The sequence below is a fragment of the Silene latifolia genome, chromosome Y (genome assembly GCF_048544455.1).
Source record: "Silene latifolia isolate original U9 population chromosome Y, ASM4854445v1, whole genome shotgun sequence".
Lineage (NCBI taxonomy): Eukaryota > Viridiplantae > Streptophyta > Magnoliopsida > Caryophyllales > Caryophyllaceae > Silene > Silene latifolia.
In genome coordinates, this window is record NC_133538.1 from 5,630,286 (window position 1) to 5,651,243 (window position 20,958).

General features: G+C 40.3%; 1 long non-coding RNA gene across 1 annotated transcript in view; it reads right to left on the minus strand.

Annotated features, from left to right (window-relative positions):
* Positions 1–774: 774 nt before the first annotated feature.
* The window catches only part of LOC141633412 (uncharacterized), a 31,452-nt gene continuing 11,268 nt past the window's right edge, over positions 775–20,958 (minus strand). The window contains exons 2-3 of the long non-coding RNA XR_012538186.1: positions 20,657–20,719; positions 775–1,100 (exon numbers count right to left, since the gene is read on the minus strand). This is a non-coding gene — a long non-coding RNA (uncharacterized LOC141633412). The remainder of the gene's footprint in view (positions 1,101–20,656; positions 20,720–20,958) is intronic.

A 20,958-nucleotide genomic window follows, 5' to 3' on the forward strand; every position in this document is an offset into this window, starting at 1 on the left:
AGCTTTTGAAATCAACCATTACATTGTGAGAGAGAAGAAAAAAAAGGAGACAGAAGGGTGGGAGATTATCAAACAGCCGTACAGCTTAATACCTTTATTTCAGTTAGCTCTTGAGAAATATCTGTCTCAAATCCTCGCAGAACTTGCAAAGAAGATTCACAAGCTTCAATCATCCCCATTTTTGCCTAGTAAAGCAGCGATTTCAGTGCCAAAGTAGGTTAAATTAAACAAGGGCGTGTTTAAGCAGAGAGAGTCTTATGATCAAGTCGATTACCAGCCAGCCAGGGGCGGATCTAGGGGGCCCGGGTGGGCACGTGCCCACCATGAAAGTTGAAGAATATATATTTGTATGTGCAGATAAATATCAGATAACTATTGTAGCACAGTTGGTAGAAGACTTGAGCTTATGGGGGGCGTCCAGGGTTCGATTCCTCCAACAGCCGTTACTGAGCCACTAGTGTTCAATGATTAATATCTAAGTAAAATGTGTTTTATCTTAAATAAGACATCCTAAAATGCCCTGTAATTGGAAGGCAAAGCCGCAAAGCACAAGAAATTTGATCATGGAAATCAGATATCTAATCTAGATATATAAAAACTCGAGGAAGTGGAAAATGACCCCCTTAAGTTTGATATAATGTGAGATTAACCCCCTTAACTTTGCTTTGGAGTAAACAAGCCTTAACTTTACTATAAGTTGACATCAAGCCCCTTCTATTTTTCCGATCAAAATCTCACCGGATTTTTCAATTTCTCACCAATTTCTCACCAATTTCTCATCAAATTTTATATGTTTCATGGATAAAATTAAGAATACATACAAATGATACAATATATATACGTATATTATTGTTGCTATACAAAAATAAGAATTATTTTCACTGATATAGTTCTCTCTTTCATCTACCCTAATTTTCGTCACTTTATGAAACTCCATTTCTCCATTTCTTGCCTCTATAGCTATCATGTCTGTACGCTCTCCGTCTCAGCCTTTGTCTGCACGCTCTCCTGAAGGTAAACAATCAACCTTCTCCATCTTTAATTTCTTGAATCTACTGCATATATAGTTCAATTTTTGTATATAATTAGGGTTTAAAAACCTGTTAAATACAAAACAAGGGAGATTAGATAATTTGATAATGGCAACAATTATTAAGCATGGGTTAAACTAATATTAGGTTTGTGCATGATAATTATATAAATACGAGTTAATAAGAAAATAGTGACAATGACCTATTTGATTTACTAGATGAATTCCTTCGGAATTTTGTGAAAAACCTTAATTAGTTTATATTTTATTTTTGTTCTCAGGTGTATTGGCCCCAAATATTGTTACTTGTACTTACTATTATTGGGGTAAATTATTGCCAACAGATGAAGATGTAGACTATGTGGATGGATTATGTGCCGAGTGTAGCTTTGATATATGTGAGTTAACTTTAGAAAAAGTAAAAAATATGGCTAGAGAGTTGTATGGTCACCCGCATGCAATGTGTTTTTTTTCGCATTAAAGGAGCAGGAGTGCAAATATTATGCGATAAAGAAACCTTAGAGGAACTGCAGACAGAAGGAGTTACACATGGGACCATTGAGATCTACTTTGATGCAGGGAATCCGCAAGAAACAAGCACGAGTGCTAATTTTGCTGATTTACCTTCTGAAGGCAAGACTATTTTAAAGAAAAAGTCCATGCGGCAAGTACATGTAACCGAGAGAGAGATTATTGAAAATGATAAAGAAGATTCAGACGATGAAGTTGAGGAAACATGCTGGAGTGAGCCTGAGGAGATTATTGATGACGTAGAAGCTGGTAGCACTGATGATGAATTTATTGATGCACAGGTAAAGAAAAAATTGTGGATTTCCAAGAGAAATACTTCGGGAAAAAATGAAATTATGAAAAGGAAAGTGGAAGAAATGGAAAATCAGAAGGTTAAATGGTCGAAAGATGATTATTGGGTTGTTGACGAAAATGATTATGAACAACTTAACCAAGAAGAACACCTATATGAGAGAGATACTGATGACGAAGGTCCTCTTAGCCTAAGTGATGACGATGAAAATCTTGAAAATCTTGAGAAACATGAGTGGCATATGTATGATCGTGACACACCTTTTGGTTCAGTCCAAATTGAATTAGGACAACTTTTTGACAAAGTTGAGGTGCTGAGAAAGGCTCTAATATATTATAGTTGTCAAACACAAACAGCATGGAATTATTGTCATAATGAACCAAAGAGATTGTTGGTGAAGTGTACAAGGTATCCGAGATGTAAATGGAAGCTAAGTGCTAGGTATACAAAAGAATTTGGATGCTTACAGGTACGATTTTTTAAAGATGTCCATACTTGTGCACCGACCAAAATAAATAAAAGGGCGGGCGCTAATTATTTTGCGGAAGAGTACCAAGAGAAACTTCTTAAACATCCTACATGGAAGCTAAAATTGTTCACAAGGGATGTAGAAGAGACATATGGTGTAAACATCAGTAGGTGGCAAGCTTCTAGTGCAAAAAGAAATGCGTTATCCGCATGTGCAAAGATAGTGGAACGACAATATGAATCACTCAGAGACTATATGCATGAATTAACAAGGTCAAACAAGGGGACTAGTGTTTTTTTAGCTGTGAAGCCTCATATATAACGATCAATTCCCCAATTTCACATGTTTTATGTGAGTTTTCTTGCTATTAGGAGAGAATTCTTGAAAGGGTGTAGAAGAGTACTTGGTTTAGATGGTGCATTTCTTAAAGGTTATTGTAAAGATGAATTACTTTGTGCCACGGGTAGGGATGCCAACAATCAAATGTTTCCAGTGGCGTGGGCTGTAGTAGAGTCAGAATCTAAAGAGAGTTGGTCTTGGTTTCTCGAACATATCATAAATGATCTAGACATGAAAACTAGGGAGAAATGGACCTTGTTATCTGATCAACAAAAGGTACACGAATAAGATGCTTTCATTTTCTATCAAATCTATTTTTATTTTATGTGCTTTTGACGCATAAACTTTATTACTAATACCTTTTTTTACACGAATAAAAATAGGGTTTGGTACCTACAATATCCGACTTGCTACCTGATGCTGAGCATAGGCTATGTGCAAGACATATTTTTACTAATAGGATTAAGGTTGTTAAAGGTGCTCCTTTACACAAACTATCTTGGAGAGCGGTGAAAACATATACAAATGAAGATTTTGCTGATGCAATGAATGAGTTACAACAACGAAGCTCAAAGGCTCATCTTGAAATGTGCTCAAGAGATGTGAAAAAGTTCTGCAGGTGTTTTTACAAAAGGTGGGCAGGTACCAGTGTTACTTGCAATAATATGGCAGAAAGCTTTAACTCATGGATTCTTGAAGCAAGAGAGAAGCCTATACTCACAATGTTGGAAGAAATAAGACGAAAGGTTATGAGTAGTGTTTTAGCAGGATTTTTCCTGAATGGATCCGGCTTGATTAAAGAGTAATTTGGGTATCTAGTTCTATAAGCTTGGAAAAATATTATAAATAAATAACAAGGAAAGACTAAGTATAAAGAATATCGCTTTGTATTATCTGAATAAGCTGAGTACAATTTTGTGAATATAATCGAGTATTCGAGAAATAATCAGAGGTAAATTGTGAAATAACTAAGGATTAATTGATCCCCCATCATCTGTTTACAAATGCTATTTATAGTTGTACAAATGTTAACGTTGCATTAATCTTAACGTTCCCCTCCATTGTCGGAGTTGTTACCAGATTAATAGGGCACACTTCCTATTAATCCGGTTGACTCGTTCTTTTCTTTAACCAATCTTCAGCTCTTCCTCCTTATGCGTCTTGATTCATGGGAGTGATAAGGTCTTGTAGTTAGACTTGGTCTTCTTTGTGAATAGGACGTGATTATTAGTTCATACAACTGCATTTCTTGTTTATCTTCTTAATCCAGCCTGTTTGGAGGCTTTACCAGGCTAATTTGCACTTACCTTCAGGCTTTTCTTCCAGGATTTAGTATCTTGCTTATCCTATAATACTCTTTATCTGCCAAATAGTAGTTAGACTTGTCCGGTCTCTGGTTGCCTCAATCAGCCTAGTAAGGTCCGGCCAGGTTAGAGTCAGACCAGGCTAAACTGGGCCTAACAATTGCCCCTTGACATTTTGCCCGTGGCTGGATCAGGCCAGGGGGTGAGATGTCAATTTTACCGGGTTAAACAATAAAAATAATTATATTTGCTCAATGACTCTTAGACTCCTAGTTACCGTTAAACGCTATAACGGCTAATTGTATGATGTCATGCTGACAGTTTTGCATTTTCTAGAGTTTTTGCACCGTTACTCCCCTTCTATAAATATGGTATTTGCGATGAGTTTGTTTTCCACCAAATTTCTTCCACTTTCTTTGCTAAATTTTCTCTAAAATTCTCTCCTATTTCCCAGGAGTTCCATTCTGCTAACTTATAAAATAAAATTCATCACAATAAACAAAATAATAAAGGATATGGGAGCCAAAAAGCTGCTGCTGAGCCTGAACCCAAAGACGTCCAGGAGGAGGAGGTGGTTGAAGTTGATCCTCCTGCTCGTGCTATAACTTTTAAATATCAAGATTCTATTTTTGTTGCTCTTCAATCTCTGGATCCCTATTTTCCTGAAGAAAACTTATTGAAAACAAACTATGATAGGGTTTTAAGGGAGAAAAAATTAATTCCTGATTCGACTGAGGTATGGATTCCTGAGTCTTGTCCAGTCAGAGCCAATTGGGTGTCTCCTGGTTGGTTTTGTATTTTTGAATGGGCGTTCAAGGCGGGTTGTAAGTTACCTTTTACTCCTTTAACGATTGATACTATTCGTGCTATGGAAGTATCACCTTTTCAAATTATGCCAATGGTTTGGAAACTTGTCCATTCTATTGAAAATTTATGTGCTAAGCACAAACTTGTAATTACTATTAATGATATCAAGGCAATATATCATATGAAAAATCCTTCTACTGGTCGTTTTAATTTGAGAATCAAGTCGAAAATGTCTCTATTAATTACTAACCTGGACTCTGGAGATGATAAAATTTGGGCAAAGACTTTCCTGTTCATCCGGACTGAGAGTCTGGGATCAGGCTTTGATTATCTGAGATATCCTCCCTTGGAGAGTGGTAGGTTTCCTGTACTCTTAGTTTGCAATATATATTATACGAAATTAGGATGTTTTGAGTTTCACCTGTATATTTTTGATGATTTTTGCAGCTCCTGATTGGAACTCTGATCCTCTTGACGAGGAAGCTATATCCAGGATAGAGGCTTTCCTTGCTATTCCTGAGGAAGAGAGGGCCTGGCCTGCTAGTCTGGGCAGGGATTTATTGCCCTGGTATATGAAGACCAAGCTGAGTGTGGTCAAAGTACCCAAAGGCAAGCCTGGCTCCACTGCTCTTTCCTGTATGTCTTCTATATGTCTTTGTGTCAATTGTTGTCTTCTTATTGCTTTTCTTCTGATATTTATGTATATTCTCTATACATTCAGTATTCGTGTCTTCTCGCTAGGTTGGCCAGTTTTCTGCGAAGGATTTAAAGGTGGGGTTGCTAGAATTGCTGAATAGTCCAAGAGCCAGGAGGCTAGTGGGAGTGACAAGACGCTTGATATTTTGGTTTCGATGTCCAGCCTCCCCAAGAACCGCCTGTGCTAGTATCACCGAGAGGTCGTTCGGGCTTCTAAAAGGAGAAGGGAAGATGTTATTCCTGAAGAGGAAGGGGGAGAGAAAGAGCCTATTCAGGCTCAACCAATCGAGTATCGGCAAGTGTCTGCTAGGATGGACGATATGGATCTTTGCCGCCCGGCACGGATAAATGAATTTTCTCGCTTGTATGAGCGATCGGCTTTTATCTGCTAATACCCTTGAGTCTTCTACTAAAGTGGTTTCTATCCTGTCCTCTCTTGTGACAAAGGCTGCTGAACTCGCTTCTCAAGCTAAGAGGTTGGTTGTAAAGGGATTTTTATTTGTTATGTGTTCTTTGTGTTTCTTTATGTTTGGCTGATTGACTTTCTTTTGTTTTTTATAGGGATTGGATGCGGGCTCTGCCATCGCTTGTCACTCGGGGCCCTGTGCTAGGGTTTCTAGCTTGGAAGAGAAAGTGGATAAAATCAACCGTGAGCTGCACACATCCAGGGGTAATGAGGTAGTACTTCAATCTCAGCTGGGGACAACTAGAGAGGCATCCATGGCTGTTATAGTTTGTGAGGTGGCTGCAAAAAATGCTGAGAAGGTTGTCAGGCAAGAGTTGGAGGCTGTAAGGGAAGAACGAGAGGACTCCAAGGAAGAGCTGGCTGTCGAAAAGCAAGCAATGCGCAGATCACCGAGAAAAATGAAGAGCTTGGTGCTGAAAAGGAACTAGTGGAGGCGCGGCTTGTTGATGCCGCTCAGTACTTCTTTGGGAAAGTCCCGGTTGATGCTATGAGGGATCCGGAATCTGACCGGGCTAATTGGGATCCGGACCGGGATGAGACAGCTCTGGACACCCATTATCCTGATTTGGCCAATATGGGTCAAGAAGAAGAAGTGGATTCTCCTGCTTCCAAGGAGAAATCTGGTGATCAGGAAATGGTGGATGGTTGTGAGTCGGTTACTGGCTCGAAGCCTGCTTAGATTTTTGTTTTTCCTTTTTTTTTGGCCCATCCAGGGGGGATGTCCCTGGAGTGAATATTTATTAGGTATGTCGTAAGGCTATCTTTTTTGGATGGATATTTTCTTTTGGTTTTGAATAAATATTTGGTCTTTGTTTCTGTTTGTGTTTTGATAAGGTATATTTGTAGTGTTGGTTGTGTCTTGGATCGGCGATTACTCGATCGGATCGGGCGATTATTCGATCGGATCGGGCCGATTATTTGTCTTTGATCTGGCGATTCATTGTGTTTTGGGTGGGGTTATTGCCTGTCTGGAGGGCTTATGTCCCCTGCCTGTCTGGAGGGCTTATGACCCATCTATGTTATACAAGCCAGGAAAAGGTTTTCCAGGTTTGTATATTAAGTTGAGCTCGATTTTTTAAGGCCTGTTTTTGCAACTGAAAGTTGGGTATCTGTTGGATGTCAGTGGGGTGGCCCCTAATCTTTAAGATTTGTTTTAAGTAAAGTGCAGTATGTAAAACAGATATTGAAGATTCTATTCGGTAAATGGAAATATGAGAATATTGACAAGTACTTGGGCACATAATAGAAGAAATTATATAAGGCATTTATTCATATAATGGCAAGTATCATACATTTAGTTTCACATCAGGTCAGGCAAGAAATGTGAAGATGAAAATTATACCTGGACCGAGAGATATATTTTATATGTGAAATAGTTTTAAGTGTGCAATATTCCAAGCTCTTGGGATCATTTCACCGTCCAAGGTTTGTAATCTATAAGCTCCTTGGCCGACTATTGAGTCAATCAGATAGGGTCCTTCCCAGGTTGGGGCCAATTTGCCAGCATTCTTCTCTTTTGTGTTTTGAAAGACTTTCCTGAGGACAAGATCTCCTACCCTGAATACTCTAGCTTTGACGGTTTTGTTGTAGCTTTTTGCAACTCTTTTTGATATCTTTGCCAATCTAATCTTTGGCGCATCTCTTAGCTCTTCCGTTAAGTCCAGGTTGTCCTCCATTAGAGGTATATTGCTCGTTATTGTGTTCAGGCTGCACCTGGCTGATGGAATGTCGACCTCAGCTGGGATTACTGCTTCACATCCATAGACCAAGGAGTAGGGTGTTTGGCCTGTGGATGTTCTAGGCGTGGTTCTGTTAGCCCAGAGGACCAAGGGGAGCTCTTCAGCCCATCTACCTTTCCTTCTTTCTAACTTCTTCTTTATGCAGCTGATTATTACTTTGTTACTGGATTTTGCCTGACCGTTAGCTTTTGGATATCCTGGCGTGGAGGTTACCAGGTTGATGTTCCATTGAGCACAGAAGGCTGCTGTTCTTTTTCCCACGAATTGTGTGCCATTGTCGCATACTATTTTAGAGGGGATGCCATATCTACATATGATGTTGTGTTTGATGAAAGCTATGACATCCTTTTCTTTGACTTGCCTGTATGAATCAGCTTCTATCCACTTGGAGAAGTAGTCAGTCATTGCTAGCATGAAAACTTTTTGTCCGGGTGCTTGAGGTAGTTTCCCTACTATATCCATGCCCCACTTCATAAATGGCCAGGGTGCGGATATGGAATGTAGTTCCTCAGATGGCTGATGGATATATTGTAACACCCCCATACTCCAAGTGCCTTACCAGGACCACTCAGGTATAAGGATACTACCATCTCGGTTGCCCGAGGTACTGAATATCATAAGACAATAAAGAAACGTACTTTTAAAGTAATTATAGATTAAGTGATTACATGTTCAAATCAAAGCTAATAAAAGAAATTACAAGGTTCTCATACGGTCTACAACTAAAACTATCAAAGCTACTAGACTTCGTCTGACACAGCGGAAGACTTCTAACTGCCACGTGATGACTCATCCCAGCTATCCCATACGCGTCATATCACACCTGCTCAATAACCGCTCACCACCCCGAATGGATCACCACGTTTTAAAACATTTAAACGGGGTCAGTACTAATCACACAATTCAATACATATATCAACAATAAGATAAACAGACAGCTGAACTGTCACACACACACACCACCAACTCCCATCGTCTCAATACTGACTGTCCACTAGACCAGCCCTGCCAGTGGGGGACCGCAGCCGTTCCCACCTAAGCCCCGCTCATCATACCGAGCGATAACCCTGTCCCATTAATGTGCACATCCCCTTCCGTGGCGGGTTCCACGAAGGGCGAAACTAGGGCGTGAGATCACTCCCGCAAGTGACCCCACTCAGCCGAGAACGCATCTCGAGAACCATCAACAAACACAACCACAATCACAATCACAATCACAATCATCATATCAAACAACTAACTACAAAGACATCACCAATATCCCATTATGGGACTAATAACGAGTAGGAAATCCTACCTGGAAAGCACAACACGCAGACGGTATCTACAACTGTATCAAAACGGCTCCTCTACGAATTCTCCTCCTATCATACAAACATACATAAAGACTACACATCACAAACTACACACCAAAACCCCCAATTCCTAAATTAAGGTTTAACCAATCTTAACAAAACATTATAAAAACTATATTAAAAGCTTACCCTCGACGCAAGGAACTCAACGGTACGAATAACGACAAGAACCGACCGACCGAACTCAGGAATTGCTAAGAATGCGATTAGGAAGAAGAACTAGTTGCTTTCTCTCTTAAACAGGGTTTTAGGTTTTGTAAAAGTGATTTAAAACAATGACGACGAAGCTTAAATACCTTAATCGCATAATTAACAAAACCCGAGAAAACTCCCCGCAAAACCGGACACTCGATCGAGTACCCAAGGTACTCGATCGAGTACCCCCTTACTCGATCGAGTACCCCACTACTCGATCGAGTACCCAACAGTCGAAACTATTTTATCTCGCAACTTGCCCTTACTCGACAGAGTAAGGGCTACTCGATAGAGTACCCCAAGACTTATAAATACGGAGTATTACAGTCTTCCCTCCTTAAAAGGAACTTCGTCCCCGAAGTTCAACCCATACATAAAAACAACCATACGGACTCGACCAAGACACAACAACTTAGCTAAGGACTCAAGAACTCGACCGAACATAGAACATGAACTCTTAACATCCACTCCACCAACTATGTTTACTTCCACAACATGACTCACTATATCGTATCTACCACATATATATCTCTCACGACACCAACTCCATACATAACCAACTACCATCCCCTAATGTTGCTAGCTCCATAATATCATCAACTATCAAATCCAATACCAAGACACTCATAGACATCAAACGGAATGTTACATTCTACCACCCTTAAAAAGAACTTCGTCCTCGAAGTTTACTCACACTCGTAACCTCATCATCCAACCGTCAACACTAGCGAAATATTCTCACACTCCTAAACATCACGCTACTACAAGCACGGTCATGACCTTTAATAAAATCACCCACAACACGAATCTTTTATTACCATATGTACAACCATCAAAATCTGTTTTATCGCATCCTACTCCTCTTAAGACAAATGTTACGTCCTCGTAACTCACTAATACCAAACCATATCTACATCTCATTACCCTCTGTACCACCACATGTCAAAGATAACCGTCTATAAACCAAACACTCACCATTTTTATATCCAAGGCTCCCATACATAAACATTTCCCATTCCTCAACTCATTCGGCAACAAGACTAACCTATACCATGAACTCGTAGCAAATCACCATACCCACTCTTCATTATTACTGCCAAACAACATACCTCTCTACGTAAGGCACTTATCTCCCAGAAGCATAACTCACGGTCCGCACTCGTTACGTACACGCACACTAGATCCTCAAGTTCTTTCTTTCATTACCGCAAAATTCATACACAACTTAACATGACACTAATTTCCCCAACACCCTACACTCACTGTCCCAACAAAAGATTATGAACTACCTGCCGCTTTCAGCTCATTACAACTCATGTTCCACGAATCATTTTCCATTACCATGTCTAACGATGTCTCATCTGAAAACAAGATCAAAATTACCGTAACAACCTCTCACAACCGTGTCCCATCAACAGATTATCACTATCCCATGACAACAACGAAACATATACAACTCTATTTCACATCATACTCTACCTCATTCCCAACTTAACCTGGTAAAGAAAACATGAATAAACAAGACAGCTGTCTATCAGCACAAACTGAAACTCGCAGAGAGCAACATCAAACAAAACAACAATCTATGTATAATTGGTATGTACTTTCAAAACTCGAATCATAATCATCCCGCCTACTCCATCACAACCGGTGACGGCATCACAACACCGCCACCAACAGCCACACCGCAGTGCGAAAATACCCGCATCACAACACTAAATATCGTGCCCGGATCACCACCCGAGGCACCACAACCGCATCGATAGACATCACAACATACACAATCCCATAAGTACTGACTCAACATAACTTCTTGAACAAGAAAAACTTACTCAAATCCACTTTGTTAAATCACAAAGCAACATATTATATGAATTAACAGATAAGCATCTCATGAACATCATCTCTACCATTTTCCGGAATACACATGTGTTATCAATACACATAAAATTATAACTAGACATGTCAAATCAATCAAGTTATTACCTTTTTGGATATCATTCAATTAAATTACCGTGTCCAACATATATATTACTGAAACATTCATAAAACAACTTTATAACTATCACACCATACCACTTCTCGTGAGGTCCGAACCTCACACAAACATTTACACATATCATAGACCCGTAATCACAACCAACTAGTCAATCCTGACCACGTAAGTCACCACTCGAAAAAGGTTACCTGCTGCCCGAGTTTAACTCATATGCCCCTCATAACATATTCCCCCATTCGCACAACCATCACTTCCTGCCAAATATAATCACACCTTCACTATTCAACTAATAATGTCCGCCTCATCTAACCACATCTTATACCCTCTCACAATCATACACAACAATCAGGTCCCTACCAAATCAACCTCTTTAGAATTGCTACCTTTCTAATATACCATCACTCTTAACCACTAGTGATAACACCACGATGCCACCACTGCCCGTATATCAAATCCCTTACACTCATATCAAAATAACATGGTTTTTCTCCTATTTTTGTTTAACATTGCAAATAACGAACATCAAACCCATCCACAAAATTACCTCAACATTATTCCCAATGCTATCTTATTTGTGTTGTCATCCAGCTCTCCACCAAATACCTCGTATCGTGCCAATACTCCACCAACTTCTTACTCCCTTAATTCCTCGAAACTCATTACCAATCATGTTGTCCTGAAACTCCTATATAACCTTTAGCTAACATCCTCGTGATACCATCACACATTTCGATGATTCCTTATCTTTATATCACATAGCTCCGGTGAACATTTTCCTCAGCTTACTTTTATCCTTCCTTTCTCTTTACACTCAATAATACCAATTAATAATTCAACTCCTTATTCCTTCTAGCTAACTCTTTAGAAATCTGGTTACCCCTTCGTTGCTCCAAAACTTAATTCCATTATTTTCTACCGACATCATCTCACTCTTTCTTCCCATGGATCTTCTCTTATTATGCTATCACTCATACTTGCCACTAATCTATCCATAGAACCAACGTTTAATGTTCAAACAATTGCATCTCCCTTTTTACATCTCTAGAAATCAGAATTCATTTAATACCGTTAATTACCCAAGGAACTCACACAGTAGTTTCATCTTTTAATAAACCTCCCAAAATCACTCACCGTCTATAAATACACCTCACTCGCGACATGTCTCCACAAAGTTCACTATATATTACTCTTCTCAACCCCTTTAAACGAACTTTCACTACATAAATCCATAACCCACACGACTCCTAACCATTTCCTTCCATAACTCTTTACACATCTCAAGCTGCCACTATCCACATTCTTACTTTCAATCTTTTCATTCTCACGTTCATTATACTCACATCATCCCTTGCCTATATTCACTTATTTTTACATTACTCAACACACAATCATATCACTCATCCCGTCTCGCAAAACGTGCGCCATGCCTCAATAAACTATACCAATCTTCCTTTTCTTTTTCCACCATCTATCATAATCACTTATAATTCATGTCCTCCCCACCGAACTCATACTCATCATAGTGCCACTCTTTACAACATAAGATTGGGTAACTTACGCTTCAAGACCAACACATACGTAAAACAATGCATAAAGAAGTAATACAACACCTTTGAATTAAACATAATATGCAACGAATGTCAAAAGATAAACATATGACCCGAAACACGCATATGACTGCACAGAGGACCCACTCGATCGAGTACCGGAACCTACTCGATCGAGTTGAGGCTACTCGATCGAGTGCCCAACATGCTCGATCGAGTACCCCGACTCCAAACCCAAACAGACCTTCGATCTCGACTTACTCGACCGAGTAGCCCGGCTACTCGATCGAGTGATTTTATACTCGATCGAGTGCCCGAGGTACTCGATCGAGTGCCCAAAAACACGATTCTGGTCAAAATAACGACAAATACCCACTCGATCGAATCAAACCCACTCGATCGAGTCATGCAGACTCGTGAATACTACCCGAATGTTATCTCACATACCCTAACGTACTATGCATTCATTATTATTTCAACATTATGATTACAACTACGCATTCAAATCTGCGCGACTCCTCATACAATCAACAAAATAATCTACTTCGTGTTATCAAGTGCCACGTTATAAACAACCATCATGCTTTTCATCCAATTCGTTATATAAAACACATATCATTGAACCTCTATTCTTCATGTTACTACTCACCAAAAGCCAAACATTACCATCTATCATGCTCATATAACATTCAACTTTCAATCATGTATTACCCGCATGTTTTAAATTTTCATAACTTTTCATAACACAAACCACACCCATACACTACAAATCCTATTCCCATGTTGCTAATACAACAACATTACAAATCCACTTCATCACACATCATCATATACGAACTACTTTCTTTTTCTACCATATCATTCATCATTCTCATATACTTTTCCAACGATTCCAACCAACATGTAAGCCAACTATCATGCAACATGCTTTCAACAAACCATATACAAGACACATTAACATACACGTCGCACATATACACACGGACTCCACGTTCCCATACCATGTGACTGGCTTAAGTATCATGGGGCCAAGATTTTGAAGTGAGGGCGCCTACTCACCCAAAACCTAGCATCAGCCGGGGCTCCCATTACACATACACCAGGTTCATTTTATTAGACTCCCTATGTTCATTATGTTCATTTGTTACAGGTTCCAAAATCGTCGCTCTGATACCATTTGTAACACCCCCATACTCCAAGTGCCTTACCAGGACCACTCAGGTATAAGGATACTACCATCTCGATTGCCCGAGGTACTAAATATCATAAGACAATAAAGAAACGTACTTTTAAAGTAATTATAGATTAAGTGATTACATGTTCAAATCAAAGCTAATAAAAGAAATTACAAGGTTCTCATACGGTCTACAGCTAAAACTATCAAAGCTACTAGACTTCGTCGACACAATGGAAGACTTCTAACCGCCACGTGATGACTCATCCCAGCTATCCCATACGCGTCATATCACACCTGCTCAATAACGCTCACCACCCCGAATGGATCACCACGTTTTTAAAACATTTAAACGGGTCGAGATTAATCACACAATTCAATACATATATCAACAATAAGATAAACAGACAAATGAATCACACACACACACACACCACCAACTCCCATCATCTCAATATCGACCGTCCACCGGACCAGCCACGCGATGGGGACCGCAGCCTGTTCCCACCTAAGCCCCGCTCATCATACCGAGCGATAACCCCGTCCCATTAATGTGCACATCCCCTTCCGTGGCGGGTTCCACGAAGGGCGAAACTAGGGCGTGAGATCACTCCCGCAAGTGACCCCACTCAGCCGAGAACGCATCTCGAGAACCATCAACAAACACAACCACAATCACAATCACAATCACAATCATCATATCAAACAACTAACTACAAAGACATCACCAATATCCCATTATGGGACTAATACGAGTAGGAAATCCTACCCGAAAGCACAACACGCAGACGGTATCTCACAATTTGTATCAAAACGGCTCCTCTACGAATTCTCCTCCTATCATCCAAAGACATAAAGACTACACATCACAAACTACACACCAAAACCCCCAATTCCTAAATTAGGGTTTAACCAATCTTAACAAAACATTATAAAAACTATATTAAAAGCTTACCCTCGACGCAAGGAACTCAACGGTACGAATAACGACAAGAACCGACCGATCAACTCCGGAATTGCTAAGAATGCGATTAGGAAGAAGAACTAGTTGCTTTCTCTCTTAAACAGGGTTTTAGGTTTTGTAAAAGTGATTTAAAACAATGACGACGAAGCTTAAATACCTTAATCGCATAATTAACAAAACCCGAGAAAACTCCCCGCAAAACCGGACACTCGATCGAGTACCCAAGGTACTCGATCGAGTACCCCCTTACTCGATCGAGTACCCCAGCTACTCGATCGAGTACCCAACAGGTCAGAAACTATTTTATCTCGCAACTTGCCCTTACTCGACAGAGTAAGGGCTACTCGATAGAGTACCCCAAGACTTATAAATACGGAGTATTACATATATGGTCCATGAATCTGGCAAGCTTCGCATATAGAGCTGAAATCCAGGCAATCGGCCCTCAAGGTGGGCCAATAATAGCCTGTTCTGAGTACCTTGCTTGCCAGGCTCCTTCCGCCTTTATGATTCCCACGGTATCCTTCATGTATTTCTGATAATATCTGTTCAGCTTCTTGTGGTTCCAGGCATCTGAGGTATGGTCCTGCCTGCGATTTCTTAAAAAGCACGTTGTTAATGATAGTATATGAAGCAGCTTTTATTTTTAGTGCCCTGGCATCTTGCTTATTTAGGGGAAGGATTCCCTGTTGTAGCCAATCGTAGTAAGGTTTTGTCCAAGAGTTGGCAACATATATTGGGAAACTTTCATCTTGCTTATTTATTGCAGGTTCTAATAAATGTACGATGGGTATTTTGTCAAAATCGAGGAGACTGAAGTTGGATACTAGGTCGGCTAAGGCATCGGCCTGGGTATTCAAGTCCCTGGGAATTTGGTCAATATTAAAATTACGGAATTTCTCTTTTAACTTCTGGACAACTTCTAAATAAAGCATCATTTTTGAGTCTTTTGCAGTGTATATTCCATTTACTTGGTTTGAAATAAGAAAGGAATCAGTACGTACCTTTAGGTTTTGCACACCAAGGTCAATACATACCTTTAATCCAGCTATTAAGGCTTCATATTCCGCCTCATTGTTGGTAGCTTCAAATGCACAGCTTATAGCTTGTACTATCTTATCCCCCTGTGGCGATTTTAGTACTACCCCCAGGCATGTACCCGTCATGTTGGCTGCACCATCGACAAATAGGGTCCATTCTAGGTCTGTTTGGTCGCTGGTCAGTTTATTTACTTCTTTTATTAGGTCGGGTTCTAGGGTCGGACTAAAATCAGCCACAAAGTCTGCTAGTGCTTGTGACTTAATTGCTGTCCTTGGTTCAAATGTTATGTTGTACGTGCTTAGCTGGACTGACCATTTGCACATTCGTCCGGACAATTCTGGCTTCCTAAGTACATACTTGATAGAAAGATTGGTTCTGACTATTATAGGGTGGCTTTCAAAGTATGGTCTTAATTTTGTGTAACTCATAATTAAAGCTAAAACATATTTTTCAAGTAGGCCATACCTGATCTCTGCATCCAATAGACTTTTACTTACGTAATAGACAGGGTGTTGTTGTCCGTCCTCTTCTTTGACCAGATCGCACCGACAAAGATTTCCGTGGATCGAATTATCTTATCGGGGGGTTCGTCTTTGACTGGTTTCGCCAATAAGGGAGGAGAGGATAGATATGTTTTCAGATCTTCAAAGGCAGCCTGATGATCAGGGGTCCATTGAAAGTCCTTGTTTTTCCTTAGCAGGTTATAGAATGATTTGCACCTTTATGACGATCTTGAAATGAACCTGTTCAGGGCTGCTATTCTTCCCGTCAGCTTTTGTATGTCTTTGACTGACTTTGGTGGTTCTAGCTCCAGGATGGCTTTGATCTGTTCAGGGCTGGCTTCTATTCCTCTTTTTGTCACCATATAGCCCAAGAATTTTCCTGCTGAGACTCCAAAATGGCATTTTTGTGGATTGAGCTTCATATTGAATTTCTCCAGTATCTTGAAGGCTGTCTCCAGGTCTTTAATGTGATCCTCTGCTTTTTTTTTACTTAACTACCATGTCGTCTATGTAGACTTCCATGGTGTCTCCTATTTGATCTTTGAACATCATGTTGACTAACCTTTGATAGGTTGCACCTGCATTTTTTAATCCAAAAGGCATAGCAAAGATAACAATATATTCCTCTTTCGGTGATGAAAGTGTACTTTCCTGATCTGCAGGGTGCATCTTTATTTGGTTGAATCCACCGGAGGCATCCATGAATGTTAACATCTCGTGGCTGCAGAGCATCCACCATTGCATCGATGTGTGGCGGGGGGAAATGGATCTTTGGGGCAGGCCTTGTTTAGGTCGGTGTAGTCTACACAGACTCTCCATTTGCCGTTTTTCTTTTGGACGACTACTACATTTGCAAGCCAGTCAGGGTACATTACTTCCCTGATCATTCCCATGTCCAATAGCTTGTCAACTTCTTGGTTGATGATTTCATGCCTTTCTACAAAGAAATTTTCTTCTCTTTTCTTTGTACGACAGGCTTAAATGATTTGTCAATATTTAACTTATGGGTTATAATATCAACATCTATACCAGTCATATAAAAATGTGACCAAGCAAAACAGACATTTTGGTTTTGAGAAAGTGACTAGATTGGGTCCGACCGAAGTCCGTGCATCGACCCTACAAGTACCTTCTGTCGGGAATTGTGGGTCCAAAATGACCTCTCTTGTTTCCATCTGTGATTGTGCAATATATTCTTCCCTGACAGGTGACTTTAATTGCTATGCAAGGGACTTACCTGACTTTGAGGGTTTCAAAGCCTGGGTGTAGCATTCCTGAGCCGTCCTTTGTTCTCCCCTGATGGTTGTTATCCCTCATTCGGTTGGTATTTTCACACACTGATGGTATGTTGATGGGATTGCTTTGACGTTGTGGATCCATGGTGTGCCCAGGATTACGTTATATGAGGATAGGCAATCCATTACCCCGAATCTTTCGTATGAAGCCACGCCTTCCACATAGGTTGGCAGGCTAATTTCTCCCAGGGTGTTCTTTGTTTCTCCGTTGAACCCAACCAGGACGCTGTATTTCTTGATGATCTTTCCTTCATCTATCTTCATAGCTTTGAGGACGTCAAGCATCACCAAATTGATTGAACTGCCTCCGTCTATCAGGATTCTTGATACCTTAGCTGTGCCAATTTGCATGGTAATTACCAGGCTGTCATGGTGTAGATCTGATATTCCCTGCAAGTCTGAGTCATCAAAAGTAATAGCAGGCAATGACTTGGATCTAAGAGGAGGCTGAAGTCTAGACTCCCTGGATATTCTTTTGGCAGCCGAGCTGGTCAGACCACATATTTCTGATCCTCCATTTATGAACTTGACTTCATAGATGGGGGGAGGAGGAGGAGGATCTCTGCCGTTCCCTAAATCTCTCTTGTTTTGTCCTTCATCTTTGTTCTTTGGCTGCTGGATTAAGTCCTTCAGATAGCCTTTCTTTAGGAGGTATGCCACTTGTTTCCTGAGTTGGATGCATTCTTCTGTGGTGTGCCCGATGTCCTGATGAAAGTCACACCATCTCGTTGGATCTTTCCTGGGGTTGTCGGATTTTTTGGGCCATCTGACCGTATCTCCCAAGCTTTCCAGTCGTTTAATTAATCCTGCAGTATTTATAGAGAAGTTATATTCAGGAATAGTTGGTAGGCTAGAAAGGTTACCTTTGTGTTCTTGTGCCATGTTGACTTGGATCGTTCGGGCCTGGAATAGGGTGCTTGATCCGGGTTGCTTCCTTTCGGTAGGAGCTTTTTCCATTAGTGTGTCCATAGCCTTGCTTTCCTCCGCGAGTTTGTTACGAAGTTGAGATCTTCCTCCAATCCGACATGTTCTAAGGCGATGGATTGAACAGTGGCAAAGGTTGGGCGAGCTTTTTTGGTTAAGTCTGCATAGATGTCACACAAACAGGACTCCTTGCTCAAGGCTTCTCTGCTTTTTTCTTCGTTACACCTGGGAATGGCCACCTTCTCTTTGACAAATCTTGCCAGGAATTCTTTGAGAGATTCTTCAGGGAGTTGCTTTACTCTGAACAGGTTACTGGGTCTCTTGGCCATGTCTCTGCTGCTTGCGAATTGTTGATTGAAGGCATTAATCAATTCTGCAAAATTCTTGATACTTCCATTTGGGAGATTGATGAACCACTGTAATGCTGCCCCGATCAGGGTTGTACCAAAGCCTTTACACATGCAGACCTGCCTGAGTTCACTGGGTATTGAGGCGGCGAGCATCTTTTATTTGAATATGGCAACGTGATTTTGTGGATTAGAGGTCCCATCATAAGTTTTCATGGATGGGACGGTAAATTTCTTGGGGAGATCAATCTTTACAATTTCATCTGCAAAGGGTGAATCTGCAAAGCTGTCAATTTCTACTTCAGCCACAGAGTCTGGCACTCCAGGTATATTTTCTATTTTGTTGTGGAGTTTTTGAATTTCCTGAAGCATAGCCATCATTATTGCTGCTTCAGTTTTGTTTGTTTCATTATTGGGAATGGTCCGGGTATCGGATAAGGTATCCTTCTGCAGAGTTCCAAAATTGGAAAAGTCAATGTTTTTGATAATGGATGAGAATGGGGTTCCTGGCTCGAATCTGGTCTTGGAGCCTGAAGCCTGATTTTCCAATTTCTTTTTCAGGTTAGACTCAGATTCCTTAAGCTTCACGATTTCAAACTTTGGCTGCCTTCTCTTGAATTGTCTCCAATTCTTTGATTTTGGCCAGGGCAGCCGCTAATTGTTGTTCTGAGGCGAGTTCCACCATTTTTGTATGTGAATATTAAATGGAGAATGGTAAAAGGGATTTTTTGATTAAAGAACTAGATGCCCCACGGTGGGCGCCAATTGTTTTAGCAGGATTTTCCCTGAATGGATCCGGCTTGATTAAAGAGTAATTTGGGTATCTAGTTCTATAAGCTTGGAAAAATATTATAAATAAATAATAAGGAAAGACTAAGGATAAAGAATATCGCTTTGTATTATCTGAATAAGCTGAGTACAATTTTGTGAATATAATCGAGTATTCGAGAAATAATCAGAGGTAAATTGTGAAATAACTAAGGAGTAATTGATCCCCCATCATCTGTTTACAAATGCTATTTATAGTTGTACAAATGTTAACGTTGCATTAATCTTAACGTTCCCCTTCATTGTCGGAGTTGTTACCAGATTAATAGGGCACACTTCCTATTAATCCGGTTGACTCGTTCTTTTCTTTAACCAATCTTCAGCTCTTCCTCTTTATGCGTCTTGATTCATGGGAGTGATAAGGTCTTGTAGTTAGACTTGGTCTTCTTTGTGAATAGGACGTGATTATTAGTTCATACAACTGCATTTCTTGTTTATCTTCTTAATCCAGCCTGTTTGGAGGCTTTACCAGGCTAACTTGCACTTACCTTCAGGCTTTTCTTCCAGGATTTAGTAGCCTGCTTATCCTGTAATACTCTTTATCTGCCAAATAGTAGTTAGACTTGTCCGGTCTCTGGTTGCCTCAATCAGCCTAGTAAGGCCAGGCCAGCTTAGAGTCAGACCAGGCTAAACTGGGCCTAACAAGTAGGATGCTCGAGAAGAAAGTGCAAGCTGCTAAATGTAGTGGCATTGTTACACCTAGAATTCAAGCAACAATAAAAGATCACATGCATGCTACAAGGAACTGGAAAGCTATTGAGGCGAATCAAAATGTGTATGAAGTACAACTTGTTCATAATAGTACACTCACCTTTGCCGTCAGGTTGGATGAATGTAAGTGCACATGTCGATATTGGGATATAAATGGGACACCCTGCTGTTTTGACAAGGATTTCACTGAACAGGAATACCTTGCCAGGGGTTTATATGTAGGGTAATATAACTCAAACAATTCGCCTGACTAGTATTATTAAGTAAAATAACAGGTAACAAATAATAACACAGAGATTTTATACGTGGAAAAACCTTGGGAATAAGGGAAAAAACCACGGGCACCAAGCCAGGAGTGATTGTTACTATGATTTTAGATAGCCTGATAGAGTATTGGTATAT